Raw genomic sequence first — 17,794 nt, forward strand, 5'->3', positions numbered from 1 at the left:
ACTTGGAAGTACAATCAGGTAACCCAGGCCAAGCCTGCTCATTGGCCAGGAAGGGCATCCAATCTGGTGCCCCCAATAAACTGGCTATTGGCTACTGCATAAGTCCAGCCCTTATGGTCATTGCGGAGCCTCCCATTTTTCTGAGGTCATGTACCAGCTGACCGCTGTCATCTGCCCCTGTACCTCCCATCCCCTAAGGGCTCAAGGTAGTCCTTATAACCTGTGGTCCAGCTCCCCACAGGTGTGCATCTAGCAGTATCCCTACCCTGCTGTTTAGATACATCCCCGATTCTTGGCCAGTTAAGGGTTCCTTCCCCCTAGTCCTCGTTCATCGCCATTGGAGCCTTCCTTGAAGACGATTGGTAATTATCACCCTGTTTGTCCATCCTTGTGCTATCTCTGCATTTTTTTCTATTTTTATTAGGACTGTATGTGTGTTGTATGTATTCATTACCTTGTATGGGTGTTCTATATTTTTCTGGAATAAAATTTTAATTGTTTTACTTAATTAGTGTTCTTGGCAAATTTAAGCAATAATTTCTGGACGTGTATCCTGTATACATAGATTCTAGATCCTTTTTAAGCCAGGTGCCCACCTGTCAATTCCCCAACCTCGTTTTGAGGGCATTTTGGCTTACATGGGTGGAGTCTAAAAGGGACAACTTTGATAGTTCAGGGAGATAGCCCATCAGTAATGGGGAAGCTTAGAACGGCTTTAGTGCCTGTTCCTGTCCTAGCCTATCCCCTTTCTCCTTCCTGCCATTGTGCCAGCATCCCACAATAGTGTGGAAAGAGGCTGGCTGGGGGCAAGTGGATGAGCCAGCCAGCTAGTCAATGGCAGCTCCTTGTTGCCACTGCTGATGGGGACTAGGATTTCTACAAAGGAGGAAGCTATTTTAAATTTTGCACTACACACAAACCTTCCAAATAATCTCCTCTGCTCCACAGGCATACATGTATAACTTGCACTCACAGAAAAAGGAAAAAGGAAAACAGGTGAGCTGGTTTAAAAAAGAACTTCTCCCTTTTAAAAGCCTGCTGCCCATGATCTGGCAACCAGCCCAGATGCTCCAAAATTGGCAACCCTATATTTTGAAGGAATTGGATGGTAAAACTGTTTTAGTAAGAGTCTGTGAAACTGGGCAATGTCTGTTATTAAATACTACAGGGCAGAGGGAAATTTGTTTTATGGTGTTCCGTGAGTTTATATCCAACTAAGATCTCTCCCTAGGAGGGAAGTGTACTTTCTATAGAAAAAGGAATGCAAGTTCCACAAGACAAGGCAACTTTTGTAAGCAAAGTTTGAAAGGTAGTGAAGTTTCAGAGGTACTAGATACTTTGAAGATGTCTCTCAAATATCCCTTCACTGTTCTTAATCTCTTGAATTACCAATTTCTCTGAACAGAAAGCAAGAAGTTCATACCAACCCATAAGTGAAGACAGAAAAATACATATCAATACTCACCAAGTTCAGCTTCTTACCAAGTTCATCTTCACAATATCTGTACAATAGATGTATAGATTAATTGTTTGGGGGGGAGGTTCATCCCTCCCCCCAAATAATTCATTTTAGTAATTACTACACGGGTTCATATTTGTTATTCTTCTCCCTACTGCAGAAACATCCACCTGTTCTTTCTCACTCACCTGCTCACACCAGCACTGCTGAAGTTAAGTGTATGCATGCTGGTCAGGATTCCTGAGGTGGCAGTAGCACTTCACCATTCTGTCAAACAAGCAGCCAAATAGCCAGTGGGCTGAAGAAAATAATGCCCCTCTTCCTTGTCCCCCCCAGACACCCAGTCACTGTATCTGGTATGTCTGAGATGCTTCACCTCAGTGTATCCATGGAAATGGACTTTTCACAATGTATGGCACCTGAGATGCTAGGGAAATAGGAAGGAAGTGATTCACTTCCCCTACTAAGTTCATTTTTCTTAATAAATGCAGCTCCCTTATGCAAACAATAAGAAAAACATGAACAAGGTTCACACTTAGGTGTATATTTTGTCTTTCACAACAACTATGAACATATGAAGCTGCCTTATACCGAATCAGACCCTCAGTCCATCAAAATCAGTATTGTCTTCTCAGACTGGCAGCGGCTCTCCAGGGTCTCAAGCTGAGGTTTATCACACCTATTTGCCTGGACCCTTTTTTGGAGATGCCAGGGATTGAACCTGGGACCTTCTGCTTCCCAAGCAGATGCTCTACCACTGAGCCACCGTCCCTACAGTGCTGCCCGGTCCAAACACTGCTTCTAGCACCACAAGCTTCTATTTGGAGTGCCACCAAGAGGCCTCTATTCCAAAGGAAAGTTGAATAAGGAACTATTTTGATTGGAAGCAAGTCTTGATGGCACCTCTACCTAGAAAAACCAAGAGCCATGTTGAATCCCTGTTATCCCCACAGCTGAGTGTTAATTCTCACCAAAGCATAGCTTTCATCAGAAAGCATCTGACAGTTAATAGTGCTCACTCAGCCAATAGCGAAATGAACATTCCCAAATGACATCTACTTTTGAAAAAAAATTTCTGGTTAAAAACTTTCTGTTGTTCAGTCACACAGTTGAGTCTGACTCTTTGCAACCCCATGGACCAAGTTATGCCAGGCCCTCCTGTCTTCCATCCTCCTCCGAAGTCCACTCAAATTCATGTTAGTTACATCCAGGGCTTTTTTTGAGCAGGAACACAGTTCCGGCTGGCCTGGTGTCAAGGGGTGTGGCCTAATATGTAAAAAATTCTACAAAAAAGCCCTGCACAAAACAATGGTGATGTCAGAGGGTGTGGTCTAATATGCAAATGAATTTTGCTGGGCTTTTTCTACAAAAAAAGCCGCGGTTACATCAGTAACACTGTCCAGCCATCTTTTACTGTCACCTTCTTTTGCCTTCCGTCTTTCCCAGCATCAGGGTCTTCTCCAGTGAGTGCTCCCTTCTGATTTGGTGGCCAAAGTATTTGAGCTTCAGCGTCTGACCTTCCAGGGAGCAATCAGGGTTGATTTCCTTTAGGACTGACTGATTTGATCTTCTTGCAATCCAAGGGACTCTTAAGAGTTTTCTCCAGCACAACTCAAAAGCATCTGTTCTTCTGCGCTTGGCCTTTCTTATCGTCCAACTCTCAAAGTTGGACATTACAACTGACCTCAAATTACAGTACTTCAGCGTACAATATGTAAGATTACATTTCACATAGGCTGGCAGTAGACCAATATGTCCCAATTGATTAACGAACAAGACCTGAAACGCTTAACCCTATTACCCTATTTTAGAACAATGAGGTTGCCACAGCTAATCCTTACAGACAACACTTAGAAATTCTAGAATAACAAACATAAAACATCATTACATCCTCATCTTTTGCCTAGAGAAAAGTAAAATCCACTTTAAGTACAGTTTTGAGAAATAAGATAGTTTAGCCTTATTAATTCGCTGTATTAAGCTCACCTCCCATCACCACCTCTCCCCACTTTCAACACAACTAGCATTTTGTGGAAATACTGATTCAATAGTCCTGTAAGCCACCAAAGAAATAAATGAGCAAAAAGAAACTACAATTAAACAAAAGCATATCAGTTTGCCTTAGGGTTCACAAAGTTGCCAAGCTCAGTTTGTTAGTGAATGCAGCAACTGCATGATATATACAGCTGGAAACACATTTATGCATTACAGTGTTCTGGGAACACACAACAGATGTGGTCCAGACAAACAAAATTGTTTAAAATTGATTTTCCTGGGAGAGATTTAAGATTAGGTCATTAGGAATATAAAGAGTAGGATCTATGATAAGTGTTTTAACTGCATGGTGATTTCCCTGCCTGGAGTGAAGGTTGCAGACTTCACACACTGTTTAGATAGGTTAATAGATAGTTTTGGGGAGAAAGCTCAAGGGAAAACACAAGAGAATCAAATCCCTAGAGGATGCTTGAAACCTATTTAAATAACACAATTTTTGGAAGGCCACAAATGTATCTAGCCTTATGTCAGAGCAGCAATTACATATACATCAAACAATAATATTGCTAATATGCACCTTCCAGTTTAGGTCATAAGAGTAAAATTCCCTTATCAGGGCCTTCCAAAAATTGTGTCATTTATAACCATATTGGAACATTCCATTTTGTGTCCTATATTAATTGTTTATTGATTTATAAATGTACCTGGGACTTTGTTGTACAAGAAAAGGAAACTACCATCTACCTCCTCATGAAATGCTGAAATGGCCGCAAAGTGGGTTCTTAACAGAGGATACTGCCAACCCTTCCTCAGCTAATGAACGTAAATACTCCAAAATCAATGATAGCAGACAGAGAAGGTGAGTAATTCCCTCAGTGATGTCTAGGCCACAAAATGGACCAATTTCCTACCCTAAGAATACCTAGCAGAGGACTTTCTGGCTTGTATAAGACTACCCTTCAAGAAGTCCCTATTGGGAGTAAAGAGCCTATTGTCCAATTAGGGGAAGATACTGCAACGCTTTGTATCCAAGTGTGCCACCACTACTGCCATGCATTTCATAAAAACCTTTGGGGTGGTAGCAAGGCCAAATCAGAGAGCAGTGTAATGAAACACCTCTAATCTTGTCGGAAATGAAGGTTGTTTTCAATGTGACAGATGGCTAGCCACATGAAAGTAAGTGCCCTTCAAATCAAAGACCACAAACCATGATCCAGGAGAAAGGAACTCAGTAACAGAAAACAGAGAGACAGTTGTAAGCTTTCAAACTTTCAAAAATGTGTTTAATTCCCTCAGATCAAGGATGGGTCTATGCCCTCCATCTTTCTTATCAACCAGAAGGAACCAGGAATGGAAACCCTGGGATTGGAGCCCCCTGAAACCTTTGTAGAACTCCTGGAAAACTTCACCAAACTGAACATGAAGTTCGGGGTATATATAATTCACTGCCTCAAAGGCTGGGATGCACAGTGGAGGGACATAAACTCTAAGATTTAACCTTCAAACACTATCAATAAAGCCCAACTATCTGAACAAATACAGCATCAAGTTACTGCAAATTTTGCTAACATTCCTAAAAGCGGGGGTAGCAACCAAAAATGAAACAAAACTGATGGCTGGCTGAACTCAACTGTGCTATGCTCTTCCTTTTTTGGAGGGGGAAGACTGATAAGGACATTGAGAATATGAGTAGGGCAATAGTGCTTGTTGCCTGCTCTGTCCTTTACAGAACGAACTGACAAAGCCATACTACCTGCCTTGAAGCAGGAGCAGGTGAAGAAATATTCAGGTATCTAGCTGTCTGATGATTTTGAAAGGAACTCATCCATAGAGAACAATGTCAATCCTTTAAAGGGAAAATCTTCAACTTTGCACTGTGTCTCCAAAGGGAGAGTCATTGTGAGTAACCATGAGTGTCATCTGAGGACTACTGCAGATGCCATGGATCTGGCAGAGACATCCAAAGTATGCCTGTCTGCACTGATCTTTTGTTTTGACAGCCAAATCACTTTGTACTGGATCAGTTTTGTCAGAGATTTGGATTTATCGGGCAACTTATCTAAATAATGGGAAAGGCCAGGGCTTTTTCTGAGCAGGAGCACACAGGAATGCAGCTCTGGCTGGCTTCATGTCAGGAGGTATGGCCTAATATGCAAATGAGTTCCTGCTGGGGTTTTCCCACAAAAAACCCTGTGTGAAACAATGGTGATGTCAGGGGTTTTAATATGCAAATGAGTTCCTGCTGGGCTTTTTCTACAAACAAAGCCCTGGGAAAGGCTCTCCCAAAGGAAGAGCTCATTCCCACCCACCCGACCCACCTGGGTTGCCCAACCATTGCCAGCCAGCAAATGGGTTACTTTGAGCTGAAAGTGCAAGATGCTTTCAGCTCCAAACCTACCGTGATCAGCTGACCAATGGATGCTAGAGGGGAGTTCACACACATTTCTTTCAGTCAAGGGGTTACCTCATCTCAACGGCTCTACATGCTCACTTTCCAATTTATCTGCAAACCTGGAGGTTTCCTCCAGTTTTCAGAAACATGTATCTCGTTCCCAAGTTACCCCTACTGTGTTTGTTTTTAATCTGCACTCCAGGGCCAAGTTGGGAATTAAACAAATTATTAATACTTTAATTTCCTTCCTAAGAGTCTGAAGACAGTTCTTTGGAGGATCTCTCTGAACTCAATTACAACATGCTTAACTTCCAACTGAAATGAAATGAACTTAAAATTTCCTAATTGTGGTTTGTGGTTAAGTCATGCTTGTAAAGTTTAAGAACACGTAAAAACGTAACCTAAAGTAGCTCTTGGAAATTTAAACCCAACACAGAGCTAGCAGAAGAGCTGTCGCTCTACAACATCTTTTTGTTTGCTAACTGCTCAGCAGAGTCATTTACTCAAAAAACCCTAAATCATAGTCAGGAGTAACACATAAAACTCAATGGCCATTCTGCCATCTTAGCCTTACAGAGGCAACAAGCCAGGAGTTTACAGAAAGAAATGACTTTTAACAATAGGCAGGCAAGCTAAATCAAAGAATGATTAAGGGGACAGAACACCTAAATCAAAGAAACCGAACACCTGGCCATAAGGCCCACTAAACTGGTAACAGTGGGCTTAGAGTTAGCAAAGTGTGCAGTGAGTTTTATTACAATGCAATAAGAAACAGATTTAGGGGCAACCCTGTTGCTGAACTAATGGTAATTAGATGCATTTCCCAAGTGAGGGCTGTAGACTCTTGTAAGTGGTTTATTATCCCTTTGATATGTGTGATTAAGTCCTATTAACATCAACAGGGAATTAGGCACATACATTAAGGATAAAGCAGACCTGTAAAGATAACTGTCAATAGGGGGCCTATTATCAAGACAATCAGCAGACAAGTTCTGCAAACCAAGGTTACAACTGTGGGAGAGAAAAGAGTTGAAGAACATGTCACAGGCATTTGTCTGAAAAAAATGAGATATTCTGATTGAATCTCACATATCAAAGAGAAGGGCCAGGAGAAGATGGGTCCCTCAGCACAAATTATAGTTAACAGAATTTTATTTTTTAAAAAAAAATGGGGGGGGGGAATCCTTTTTTCCTGAAGTTTCAGGATGGTGCCTTGAGCCCACAAAGACATTACAGCTGTCTCAATGTACCTAAAAATAAATCAAGTTTTCACAAGAGAAGGAAATTAGTTGTATAATAAAATTTTTACTTCTAAGAGTAAATTGTTATAGACATGATGACTTTTTACTTTACACATATTTATATTACTTTCTGCGTCTAAGAAACTCTGCAGCAATGTTAGCCAGCTGAGAAATCCCTAACAGAATTCTCAGCGTTTAAAACAAAACTATAATTTCTAGTGTTTCTTGGGAAAATCAAGATAATAAGACTAGCTGAATACTCATTTAAGTTAATGGAGATGAAGAACAGGGCTGACTTATAGTTGACCTTTAACCACCCAAGCTGTATTTCATTCTTTATTTTTAATTTTAAAATGTGGTAATTCTAATTGGGATTTTAAGGAGTGCAGAAGCCTGGATAATGTATTATCATGTCCTACAGGTGTGTGCAGAAATATTTATGGGTTTATTTTATAAGGATATAAATCATATGAAAGGAAACCTAATATTTTATACATTTGAAAAACCAACAGTGCTCATGTGCTGAGGCACGGCTTTGGAAGTGTGATCATCTGAACTTGTAAAAACAGCAATCGGAGAAGTGACAGGTTGGCTGATAGGCCACCCCTCCTTAATTTATTATTAGCATAACTGCCATTTAGAAAATATTTGTATACGAAATAATATTCTTACATATTGCAATCCAAAATTAAAACAAAACCAAAAAGGGGGGTAGAGCGAAAAACACAATGGGCACAAAATGTGGCTAGCCAGTATTCAGCATTTTGACATGCTAGGAAGATGAGGAGGAAGAGGAGAAGGAGAAGAAAAAAGCTATCCAGTTGAAAATATACCCAACTAAATGACTATCATTTTTTTCTTCTTTTGAGCATGTCAGGCAGAACTTGATACCAGCTCTCTGTATATGTACCAGCCATCTGTACATGGAAGTCTGCTAAGCATTCTATGCAGACAGAAAAGAATCAACGCTGTGGCATTAAAGATGTATTCTTCTCTTCCCCCTACCCATGAACCAACTTTGGCTACTGTCTTATTTTCTCTCGTGTGTTATACTGAAATCATCTATGCACATAACAGCTTGAATTTTATATTCAATGATACAACAAAAATATTTGAAGTCCTGCTAGACTGAGCCAAGAGCTAGGGGATAGTCATAGAACAAATAATAATTTCTAGTGTTTAGTAAATGAAACACACTTAACTGGATACAGAAAAAAATAAATACCATGATGACATTTCACATATTACTATTAAACTTACCTTTTTAATAGTCCAATTTAAAATAAACACACCCTTTAAGAAAACTTCTGGTTGAACACAGATTTATTTTACCTTGCTTAAAGAAATTAAGGGGAGACAGACTGAGATTCATATTTCAGCAGGTAGGAAGGTCACAATTTACAACACATTTTTGCTGGCAGAAGCTTTTCAAATGGAACAAAAACATTTCCACTATAAGACTCCCCCCCTTTTAAATGGGTTGGCCATGTTTATAATAATGTAAAATCTACAATTCAAAGAAATCACTCAATACAGAAATTCAATGACTTGTCAATTTCTAATGAAATGGAGAACATTTTACTAAATACCATATTAAAAACATTTCAGATAGAGCAATCTGTTCATAAGTATTCTCACTACATATATTTTTAAATTTACTAATTTACCTTGCTTAAGTTTTGTTTTATGTTATAAACTGTTGTGGTTAGGTGTTTAAATTCTCTTTAAAACAGGATGTTAAAATTAATAAAATAGTATGCCTTAATCCAATTTTAGCTATATTTGCTGTTATTCACAGGTCTTACTAATTGCCTTAATCCAGTCTTAGCTCCAAGTGGTCCTTCCTGGCAACATCCTCCTAACCTGCTATATGTAATGGTTGATATCTTGTTTCACTGTATCTGAAGTGAATCAATGAGCTTCTAAGGGTACAAAGATGGAGTGCAATGTGCTCCCTCTTTGTGTGTGTGTGTGTGTGTGTGTGAGAGAGAGAGAGAGAGAGAGAGGAAGGAAGGAAGGAAGGAAGGAAGGAAGGAAGGAAGGAAGGAAGGAAGGAAGGAAGGAAGGAAGGAAGGAAGGAAGGAAGGAAGGAAGGAAGGAAGGAAGGAAGGAAGGAAGGAAGGAAGGAAACAATTCTCTGGGAATATCTGTCTACACATTAAAGGAACAGAGCCAGAAGAATAAATAGGAAGGAAACTCAGTTTGCTTGGCTGTATCTGATTATCTCATAAACCCACACTGATGCTAAGCGACAGAGTCTGGTCCTTCTCTTCCAGCACTTCAGACCAACATAGCTATCCACCTGAATCTATAAAATAGACCATTAGTCCCCTTATTTAACTTATTTAAACAGGAGAAACTACATTCTTTGTTCATCTTTTCCAGTAAAGCTAATCATTTTTACAAAGTGTATTCCTTGAAACACAGACTCCTTCCAATATGATGGTTTTTTAAAAAAAAAAAATCCTGACTACATTGCTGCTTGGAGACTATGGATGGGTCAGAACTCACAGGATTTGGGAGATCCTGCTGTGATCCGCCCAGCCTGGTGATTTTTAAAGGACAACCACAGGCAATGTATATTTACACTAAGGATTGCCTTGCTTCTATCTGGTGGAGATAAGAATTGCCTTGCAAACTATGTATCTGGCAGAGTAAGTAATACTCTGCACTCACATGTGGCAACCTGTCTGCTTTTCAATACACATCTGTTTCCATTTTCTCCATTATTCCCCTTTTTGGAGACCGCTTAGGCTCACTTGTGGGATTGTGTAGTTGTGCACAGCATAAACATAAATCCTAAAGAACTACAAACCTGATGAACTGAAGATACAGAAGCAGATGGCAAGAGAGATGCCAACGCTTGGCTATTACATTCCAACCAAATTCATCAGTTTCAACATCTTTTTTGTGGGGATTCCACCCACCCATTTTCTGAAGGACAGTAAACTGAAACAGGAAAATGGGTTACACTCTTCATAGTGCTGTTGATATTTACAAGTGCAGGCATCACATAGAGAGCTGTTTGTTTTACATATATTTCACACCAACTAACATTCAAAATCTATTTATTATTCCTAAGGCATTTAAAGTAGTAGCAACCATACTGAACATCTTTGCCTTATACATTACAAAACTAAGTAATTTTATTTAATTCATCATACCGCCTTCAGTAATTGTGTGTAAGAAAAATTTAACAATGCCAAAAAGCAAATATAGCAGTATCTCAGTGATCAGCATTTCTGCGTCTTATCTTTCAGTAAGACTGCCAGTTAAAGCACCCCATTACACATCAGTAAGTCTCATTAAACTCAATGGAACTTCTGAGTAAATATGTTCAAAATTGCACTCCCTGACCATAAATCAGTACTGAACCACTATGTTTTAATCACACAAATCATTGTGGCTTTGTGCACTTCCTTATGCACTTAATATTTCTTAAAATATTAATATTTCTTTAAAATGACAATAAATAAAAGACCCACAGCATGATTTCCTGCTTCTCTGCTCTAAAAGCTATCTTGAAATTCTACCCTGTGAAGTATTCAATTGGACACCATATATTGTCTCAGGACTATATTTGCACATGGGTTCCTCTGTGTCTTATCTACTTATAATTTGCATCATCTACCTGTGTGAGAACAATATATTTTTACATAAATCCTAAAGTGAATCATTATTGTTTAAATAACTGTGAAATGCCAGATTAGAAGGAATACATTTTCCCTGCCTCCTAGGGCCACAATCCTCATCCCGGTTTACACAAGCGAAATAATTTAATCAGTTCTAGAGTTTTCCTTTCCATTGAATTAGATTGTTCCAAAAAAAGAACAAGCCACAAGCTGAACATCCTGGTTCTAACAGTGGTCAACCAGATATTTTTTGAAAGTCTATGCTGTTTGCTCCTCAGCAACATTATTTAGATCACTAGATTGAGACTTCCCTTGATAGTAAGGATAAATGGAAAGTTCTCACAATTAAAGTACATAGGGCAGTGGGGTTCCACAAGGATCATTATTGAGGCCAGTATTATTTAATTTGTTCATGCATAATTTGGAAATAGGGGTGAGTAGCATAGTGGCCAAGTTTGGAGATGACACAGAATTATTCAGGATAGTGAAAACTGTGAAGAGTGAAGAGATCCAAGGGTATCTCCACAAACTGGGCAACCATGTGGCAGATGAAGTTGAATGCTGGTAAGTATAAGGTGGTCCACATTGGAACAAAAATACCAGCTTCAAGTATAGTCTAATGGGGTCCAAACTTGGTGAGACTGAGAGAGGAAAATATCTTGAGGTTGTAGTAGATAACTCAATGAAAGAGTCAACCCAGTGTGCTGCATCCGTGAAAAAGGCAAACTCTTATGTTGGGGATTATTAGGAAAGAGGTTGAAAATAAAAAAGGCCAATATTATAATGCCCCTCTATGGATTTATGGTGCAGCCTCATTAGGAAGACTATGTGCAGTTCTGGTCACTGTATCTCAAAAAGGACATCACAGTGCTGGAAAAAATACAGAAGAGGACAACCAGGATGCTGTGGGAAGGCACCATCCCTCTGAAGAAAGGCTGAAGAGTCTGGGATTTTTCAGTTTAGAAAATAAACAAAAGGGGGAACATTATAGAGTTTTATAAAATAATGTAGGGGGTGAAGATAACTAAAGAGAGTGTTTTCTCCCCCCTAAATTCTAGAACTTGGGGACATCCGATGAAATTGATGAGCAGGGCAGGAGATTCAGGATATGCAAAAGAAAATACTTATTTACACAGCATATGTGGAATTTGCTGCCAGACGATATGGTGATGGCCATAAGCATAGACAAGTTTAAAACAGGACTGGGTAGATTCATGGAAGATAGGTTTATCAGTGGCTACTAGTCATGGTGACTAAAGGGAACCTCCACGGATTGCCAGGGTCTTCCTGCCAAAAAGGAATAATTTATTTTCTAGCCATTTGTCTGTTAGCTGTCTCTCTCTCCTTTGGATGTAATGTGGAAGCAGGATGTGAATTAGCAGCCATTGTCCTGCTTTGGCCAGTGCTATTAATATATCCAAGAGCTGGTTTACTATGCACTGAGAGCTCATTCTCCCACTCCCCCCTTTCTGACAACCACAAGTTTCAGCTGGGTTCTACATGGACAGAGTGTAGTTACAATGAATGCAATATTGTAGTGCCATTCCTGGGTGGAGCACATTTCTCCACAACTTCCAAGTGTCCCGCAGAGATCTCATCCTCTTGACCCTCCCTCTTACTGACTCATTAGATAATTTCTTTATTTTAAATATGTTTTCCCTTTTGAAATTAAACTAGTTACAGACATTAATAGCCTTTGGTTTGAGAAAGGCTAAATGGAGTGGAAATCCATCGATTGGGTCAATTCTATCACCTTGGCGTATTAAAAATCTTGCTGTTTATTAAGCTGTGTACAAAAGTTTTATATCAACTTGTGTGACAATTAACAATTCCATGATTAGTATTAAGGGGCAGATATGAAATGGTTTTAAGGTATAAAGAGCAGGCATTTTCCTTTGCCTTATTAGGCTGGTCTACACACTGTGTTATCCATAAGGAAACAATCCTTACATAGTAGCTACCGTATTCCACTGTCTGATATAATGTCCAGTGAGTTGCTATGAGGATCCTCTTGATTACACAGAAAACATGCCAGAACATCCAGCACCAGTGCAGAAACTGTTCATGTAGTTGAAAGAATTCATGGGGCAAGCCATTTTATACGTTACTATTCTTTATGAACATATCTTGGAACATATCTCTATGCAGAAGCAGCCACCATACAGACATAGCGATGGGTAGATCAGTTTCTTGCAAACCTGATAGTTGTGCTGCTTTCCTTTGCAAAAAAACAAATATTCACAATTTATACAGAGATTAGGAAACTAAGCATGCGTAGAAAACACCAAACAATCTATGATTTAGTTTTATCTAAGCAGAAACAGGATAGGAAAAAAAATGTTCACACAGTCCAAAGTTTGGCGCTGAGAGTTCAAATGGAAGGTTTTCTTTTGCATACATAGTTAAACAAAATAAACATAGGAATATCTTTGTGCAGGCAGAGTTCAAGCACTTTACAAAGCCATCTTTCTCCAGCTGTATTGTTCTTTTCCCACATCTAAGTATCTGGCTACTAGACCAACTTCTCAGCACATATTCCTTGAACAATATTTTGGAGGGGAAACATAGTTCATTAATCTAAGCATCACTCGTTTGTTCATGCACAGGTGTCTACCAGTCTCTGCATAGAAGGCATGCAGCTGTGCTTTCCCTTCCTCTTCTGGGGGAAAAAGAAAAGCTAACTGAATCCTTGTAACCACTAGAAATATACTGTTTTTTTCTTCCTCCTAAGGGTAGTTTTTCTATTTGTATGTTACAGTTCATTAGAATTTTTCTGATATTTCTTCTCAAAGCCATCACTTCTCTCCCACCCACCTCCATTTTATGTAGGATGATGCTTGTATTTTTCAAGCAAGTTGATTCCAGATTGTTTCACAGTTTATCTACCACCAGCTCTTAGTCTTTTATTTCTTTGGGAGATTCTCTTTTGCAGAAAGCGAATATTCCTGAGTGTAATAAACTTTTTTTCCTCTTGCTTTCCCTAAGTGCTTATTTAGAAAAGGCAAGTCATTTGAATTGTCTCTCATCTTGTTAAGGGTGACTCAATTTTATATAGTTGTAACCTTTTTGTTGTCTTCCATAGATTCTTTAAGACACTGATGCTTGTAGCAGAGGTTAAATATGCCTTTTGGAAACACAGGAAATTATCTGTTTGAGGCATGAATAAAGAAGTCTTAATTAAAGCAAAATGGGCTTCTTCCACTTTTTATTTCCAAAGTCCTGAATCTGATTAGTTTGACAGCAGAGTAAACCATCAATAGCTATCAAATGGCCAAGATTTTATGGGAAGGGTGACATCACTCTGCCTGTGTCATCAACTATAAATGTTGGTTGACAAACAGCGTGAGAAAAGCATTTTGTTAATCTCCAGTTGACTCCACAACAGAAAAAAAAACAAGTAACTCTAAAACTGGTTTCCAGGAGCTACAACCTCTGGAGTTACACCTCTGCAGATCAGGTTAAACACTACCATTTTAAAAAAACAACTATTTTTTATTCAAATTATATCTGTTTATTCAAGGATCAATGTATATTTTCTTCCCATCACGATCCAAGCCTTTGTTCTTTACATGGTCATTACTGAGCGACAAATAATCATCTGATTACTATTCATTTCCATTCCCTTCGTCCCTAAAAGAGTCCCTGCAAAGAGCAAAACTTTTTCTTTCTCTCAAGGCTAACCATGGCACTATTTAGAAAATTTAGTTATTTAATTAATTTATACCCCAAATTTTCTCCCCACAGGGGAGTATCTTCTCTTCATACAGTAGGGCTACTCTATGAACAGGATACAAGATTGTGCATGGAGAATGTGCTGATACTTTTATTGCCCCTCCCCCCCCCAAAAAAAATCTGGGTAACTACTGTGCAGACTCAAGACCATCCGTGGTATTTTGCTGCTCCAAGTGAATTAAGAACTAACATTCCCCCCCTTTCGGCATGTCTGCCGTATCTATCACATTTTTATCATTCTACATCCAAGAAACTCAGGGCAGCATGCAAACTCCTCTGCTCTTCCCCCTCACAAGAACCCTGGGCAGGTTTTAAGAGATAGAAAGCAAAGTAACTCCAATCCATGCTTTGAATCTTGAAGCTCCTGTAAAATTTGGTGGTCTTACAACCTTATGGCTTGAAAAACCAACATCCCATACTTCCTCTTATTGAATCTCTACTTCTGTAAATTCTAATCCCAGGTCCCAAGCACACACACACAGCTTTGATCTTGGTGCTGTATCCTAACCCCTTCCCCCTCAGTATTCCATGTTCCAATCATGACCTGCTTTTCTGAGTACAAAGTAAAAGAGGTATCCCATAGTGCTTAAAAGTGAAAGCCCATTTTAACTATTCAAAGCTATCCCTAGGAGGGCAGATGGTCCAGAACAAGAAGGCAGAAGGGCAGGGGAAGAGAGAAAGGAAGATGGACTACTGCCACTTCACCATTGCCAGGAGGCTACCACACTTCTTCCACTGCTCATGGTTCAGTAGTGAATGAATGCTTCAGGCTGAGCATCCAAACAGGGCTTACTTGGCTATGGCCAGCAGTGGGGCATCAGGGGTGCCCCTACCCCCAGTTCCCTTCATCTGCAGCATTTTTTGCTGAGGGGAAGTTCAGGTGCTTGGAAAAAGAGACGGTAGAAACAGCTTCTGCCAATGAATGGAGTCTCCTTCCCCTGCCTCTCTCCCTGGCTTTCCCTTTGCAGTTTCTTTGGCACACCAAGCAGTTGTTCCTGTGGCTTCTGAAGCACAAGGACCAGTTTTTTTCATGACTTAGCCTATCCACTTGTGCCAATCATCAGGTCCCCTCATCATCAGCATATAAAGTAGGAGGGTCGTTGTTTTGCTTTATTTGTGCCATGGGAAGGAATATTCAAAGGTGGTTGGAAAAGGGGGTGGGGCAGCAGCGGCAGCCTCTACTTTCAGCCTTTCACAAAATAGGTTGTAATTCTGGACATATCCAGGCCCCACCTGGGGGCTGGCAACCCTAGCCTAAGTGTCTGTAGCTATCCTTGAGTCCTCCTATGGCATGCTATATAGAGCCAAACCAAAGCAGGGCTTCGGCTTTTGGGGTGAGCTCAGTAGAAGGCAATATGAAGCAAAGGGTCCTATCCATCCAAGAAAATACATATTTTTCTGTGAGCAAATACTATTTCGTGCTCAGATGAAGAAACATACACTTTTATAGTAATACACTGGTGGCCGGAGATTCCCATTTGGCACACTGCAACCTAGGAAAGTGGAAGTGAGGACAAATAAGGGGGGGATATTCTTGCATTTACAAGATTGCACTCATAATGTATAAAGAATGGAAATTTGATATCTGGTTTTAAACAAAAAATGGATTGCTTAGCCTTTCTTTGTAGAATTATCCCTTTTTGTTTTAAAGTCAATAATTGTGTAAACTACAGTTCAAATGCTTTTACCTGTAAAAGCCATTAGAATCAAATAGATGTTTCAAAAACCTGTTGTGAGAAGGACTACAAGATGGGAAAATATATATATTTTTACATTGTCAGAGAATAAATTGATTTTCAAGGTGTTTTGTAATCTTCAAAGCCTGTTCAATAACCTAGAAATGTCAGATAAAATGGGTAGTACAGACGCCCCCTCAAATTCTAATACATGACACTTTAGAATGCCAGAGGAAGAACACACCATCTCTCTAACTTAGATATTGCATATCCAAAAATGGAGAAAGATTGATAAGCAGTATCAGTAGAAGAGAAAGGGACTGTATCTAAGGAAAAAGGGGGTCCAGATACAGGGTTTTTTGCGCTGGACCCACAAAAACCTCTAACCAGCCCTGGTGTGCTCGTAGTGAAATTTGTTGGGTGGCTCCACCAACAAACAACACTGCATCTTCCTTTCCCACTCCTTCGTCTGCTTGTCAGAGTGGGCTTGGCAAAGTGTGGGGCCAGTGCAAACACCCCAATATTCCCTGTACACACAAGATTCCATTGTAACTACTACTGCACTAAATTCTTTGCTCACTACAGATAATTGCCTCAGTGGTGTTTTAAATTAAACAGGGGGAAAGTTTAGATGCACCCTACAAGAAGTATTAAATTGCTGCAGAAAAGTTGAGAGATATCTTCTGACAGTTTGGGAAAATATGAAGAGCTTCCTCATTTAGTTACCATCCACCTTCCCAGAAGAGGTGCTGGTCAAATGGTGAAAATTCATAAAATTAGTCTTTATGATGTGGTTGAATGCACCACAGAAAAGTAACAATCACAGTCACAATACTTTGTGTGTGTGTGAAAGAGTTCAATTTCCCTTCTAGCAATGTAGTCAAATTGCATCAAAGCATGACAATAAAAAGCAAGTGCTGTTTTCTGATGTTTGAAAAAATTGAGGACAACAATATCTTTGCAAAACTGTGCTTTTCCATACAAACGCAAGCCACATTGTCCACAGGTTTTGGAGATGCTTGTATACAAGCAGAACACAGCATCACTGAATTTTAGAATAGAGACATTTTCTCTATAATCTGAACGTTTTTGATGGGGTTTATTCATCATATTCTATTTAGATACAAATAGTTCATGAGACTTTCTTCTTTACATTATTTTAATTTTGCAATATTTACTGGCAAGAATACTAATAGCTAATTCAAAATTTACAATTTAATAACAGGTGATGTAGAACTTTAACTATGTATAACTATAAATTCTGTAACTGCCTAATCTGTTCAAAGATTCATAAATCACCCAACAAAAGTAGATCAATATGCATAAACTAATAAACAGCAAATCCACTTCTGCAATCTGTTACATGCAGGAAAAGTTTGTGCTGGCAAAGATCCTAAATAATGTACTCAAAATCAAGTACAAATGCATATGTTCCCCACCTAACATTTTTCGTATGCTGATGACACCCAACTCTGTATCCAAATTTTCCCAGGGATGTAGTAGAGAGGTGTATTGAGTCACTGCCTGAATGCCGTGGTTAAAAGGCTGAGAGTGAACAAATTGAAAGGGAACCCTGACAGGATAGAGGTAATGCTGGTTGCGATCCATAAGACTCTGAAGAACACCATCCTTCCCACTTTTGATAAGACTCAGCCAACTCTTGCTAA

General features: G+C 39.4%; 2 protein-coding genes across 2 annotated transcripts in view; one reads left to right on the forward strand and one right to left on the reverse strand.

Annotated features, from left to right (window-relative positions):
* Positions 1-17,794, reverse strand: part of TLL1 (tolloid like 1) — a 191,454-nt gene that overhangs the window by 140,392 nt on the left and 33,268 nt on the right. The window lies entirely within an intron of this gene.
* TMEM192 (transmembrane protein 192) overlaps positions 7,486-17,794 on the forward strand; it is a 488,151-nt gene continuing 477,842 nt past the window's right edge. The window contains exon 1 of the mRNA XM_060246565.1: positions 7,486-7,489. The gene's annotated coding sequence lies outside the window, so the exon portion shown is untranslated. The remainder of the gene's footprint in view (positions 7,490-17,794) is intronic.

Source organism: Heteronotia binoei, chromosome 9 (assembly GCF_032191835.1).
Source record: "Heteronotia binoei isolate CCM8104 ecotype False Entrance Well chromosome 9, APGP_CSIRO_Hbin_v1, whole genome shotgun sequence".
NCBI classification, from domain to species: Eukaryota; Metazoa; Chordata; class Lepidosauria; order Squamata; family Gekkonidae; genus Heteronotia; species Heteronotia binoei.